Below are 3,792 nucleotides of genomic sequence, written 5' to 3' on the forward strand. Positions count from 1 at the left end.
GGCCCCCCAACACTTGCCGGGCCTCCGAAACCCCTTTCGGACACGCTGGTCATCACCTGGTACCCCCGGAACAATTTCGGACTCCAATACCCTTCGTCCAATATACAGATCTTCACCTCTGGACCATTCCGGAGCTCCTCGTCATGTCCGGGATCTCATCCGGGAGTCCGAACAACCTTCGGTAACCACATACTATTTCCCATAAGAACTCTAGCGTCATCGAACCTTAAGTGTGTAGACCCTATGGGTTAGGGAACCATGCAGACATGACCGAGACATCTCTCCGGCCAATAACCAACATCGGGATCTGGATAGCCATGTTGGCTCCCACATGTTCCATGATGATCTCATCGAATGAACCACAATGTCGGGGATTTAAGCAATCCCGTATACAATTCCCTTTGTCAATCGGTATGTTACTTGTCCGAGATTCGATCGTCGGTATCCCAATGCCTTGTTCAATCTCATTACCGGCAAGTCACTTTACTCGTTCCTTAATGCATGATCCCATGACTAACCACTTAGTAACATTGAGCTCATTATGATGATGCATTACCGAGTGGGCCTAGAGATACCTCTCCATCATACGGAGTGACAAATCCCAGTCTCGATTCGTGCCAACCCAACAGACACTTTCAGAGATACCTGTAGTGCACCTTTATAGCCACCCAGTTACGTTGTGACGTTTGGTACACCCAGAGCATTCCTACGGTATCTAGGAGTTGCACAATCTCATGGTCTAAGGAAATGATACTTAACATTAGAAAAGCTCTTAGCAAACGAACTACACAATCTTGTGCTATGCTTAGGATTGGGTCTTGTCCATCACATCATTCTCCTAATGATGTGATCCCATTATCAATGACATCCAATGTCCATGGTCAGGAAACCATAACCATCTATTGATCAACGAGCTAGTCAACTATAGGCTTACTAGGGACATGTTGTGGTCTATGTATTCACACATGTATTATGGTTTCCAGTTAATACAATTATAGCATGAACAATAGACAATTATCATGAACAAGGAAATACAATAATAACCATTTTATTATTGCCTCTAGGGCATATTTCCAACATATACGCGATCCAGAAACCATAAGGTATCGTGCTCATCCTCACGAAATCCTTTGGACTTTCCTTTGCTCATCCTTTCCTTTATCTCGGCAATTTCCTTGTCCGTCTTCTGAGCTTCTCTGATCCTATCCATCAAAGTGGAACGAATTTCCAATGCTGCTACATAACCTCTCGGAACTACTTCCAAACATAGCTCACGAAGATCCTCTGCTAACTCATTGGGTAAATCTCCAGTTATGAGCATATTGACATAACTCTTGCGACTCAATGCATCGGCTACTACATTAGCCTTTCTGGGATGATAGTGCAACTTCATGTCATAATCCTTAATGAGCTCCAAGCATCTCCTTTGCCTGAGATTCAATTCCTTCTGCGTGAAGATATATTTCCAACTCTTGTGATCCGTGTACACCTTACAGTGGTTTCCGATGAGAAAATGTCTCCATGTCTTCAACGCATGCACTACGGTGCTAACTCCAAATCACGAGTAGCATAATTTTGCTCATGAGGTTTAAGCTGTCGTGAGGCATATGAAACAACTCTCCCCTCCTGCATAAGCACTGCTCCAAGTCCTCGATGAGAAGCATCGCAATACACTTGTTAATCCCTATGTTGATCTGGAAGGATCGACACTGGGGCTATAATCAAGCATTTATTCAACTCCTGAAAACTGGCTTCACACTCCCCAGTCCATTTGAACTTGGTGTCCTTCTTCAACAACTCTGTCATGGGATTTGCAATCTTGGAGAAATTCTCAATGAACCTCCGGTAATATCCTGCGAGTCCAAGAGAACTCCTGATCTCTCCAACTGACGTGGGTGCTACCCATTTAGTCACATAAACAACCTTGGTGGGGTTTACGGCTATTCCTTCTCCAGATATAACATGTCCGAGGAATCCAACTTCCTTCAACCAAAACTCACATTTGCTGAACTTGGCATATAACTGGTGTTCCTTGAGCTTCTCGAGAACTAAACGCAAATGCTCCTTATGTTCCTCTTCATTCTTTGAGTAGACCAATATATCATCAATGAACACTATGACGAACTTATCCAAAAACTCCATAAAGACCTTGTTCATCATGTTCATGAAATAAGCAGGCGCGTTAGTCAGACCAAATGACATAACGGTATACTCATATAGCCCATACCTTGTGGTAAAAGTTGTTTTAGGTATATCCTGCTCTCGAATCTTCAGCTGGTGATATCCTGATCGCAGATCGATCTTGGAAAACACTTTAGCTTCTTGCAACTGGTCAAAAAAATCATTGATCATTGGCAGCGGGTACTTATTCTTGATCGTCACTTCATTCAACGCACGATAATCAACAACCATCCTTAACGATCCATCCTTCTTCTCCACTAAAAGCACTAGACATCCCCAAGGTGATGAACTTGGTCGAATGTAACCTTTATCCAGTAACTCCTTAATCTGCTTCTTAATTTCCTCCAAATCCTTTGCGGGCATCCGATACGGTCTCTTAGATATTGTCCCTATGCCTGGCAAAACCTCAATAAAAAACTCAATGTCTCTATCCGGTGGCATGCCTGGCAACTCCTCTGGAAATACGTCAGGGAAATCCTTCACCACTGGTACTTCCTCCTGTACAACTCCTGATAAGGAATTCACTTGAGTCCTCTTCGGTACATGTTGGGATACATACTTAATCCTTCTTCCTTCTGGGTGGTGAGCATAATCGACTTACTAGCGCAATCGATGTTTCCTCCATACATCGATAGCCAATCCATACCCAAAATTGCATCCAATCCTTGCGACTCTAGAATTATCAGATCCGAGGGGAAAACATGCCTACCTATGGTCAATGGCATCTGAAAACATCCTTGGCTTGCCGTATGCTCCGCTCCTGGTGAGCTTACTAACATCAGTGTCCTAAGAACTTTGGTGGGCAACTTATACTTATCCACAAATCCCCTTGATATGTATGAATGCGATGCACCAGTATCAAAAAGAACGATTGCAGTAAATGACTTAACCAAAAACTTACCTATAACTGCATCGGGCTGCTCTTCAACCTCCTCCACGCTAACGTGGTTCACTTGTCCCCTGTTGAAAGGGTTGGGCTTCTTCCCAGAGCTTCTATTTCCATTTCCATTCTTTGCTTTAGAACACACCATGGCGTAATGTCCATTCTGTTGGGATCTATGGTAGGGTGCGTCAACTGCAAATTTAAAATTTCCTACATGCAGAACATCCAGGAACATGCTATGGGAGATGGATCACATATTGTTACCACTAGACGCGCAGTGCCGTGCAGCGGAAGAAGAATTGGGGCAGCACATCCGCGTGGATCATCTCCTCCTCGTCCGATATCCCTCGAACAACCAGTCGTCCGATCCCACATACAAGTTCGCCGGAGCGGTGCAAGTGCACCGCCTCTAACGGTACCGCGCGTGCAGGAGGAACACTGTGCGGCGGACTGCTAGGTCCGTTCACACAGTCGGCGTCAAGTGGAGGTGGCTATTCGCAACACATGCAAACCCTAGTGACAGCGCCGAAGCGATCAACCGCATGAGTGTGCCACACCTCCACTTTATATAGGCGTCTGTCGCGGGCCCAACACTTGGGCCTCGCATGGACCCTAAATCCCACAAGTCTACTTGGCCACAATCTGGATACAACTCGGATCACATCCGACCAGTGTCCTCGGATCCGACCTCGTAGGTTCCTTCCCTTAAGCGCGCGACCCCTTAGGTT

This window comes from Triticum dicoccoides, chromosome 7B, assembly GCF_002162155.2.
Source record: "Triticum dicoccoides isolate Atlit2015 ecotype Zavitan chromosome 7B, WEW_v2.0, whole genome shotgun sequence".
Lineage (NCBI taxonomy): Eukaryota > Viridiplantae > Streptophyta > Magnoliopsida > Poales > Poaceae > Triticum > Triticum dicoccoides.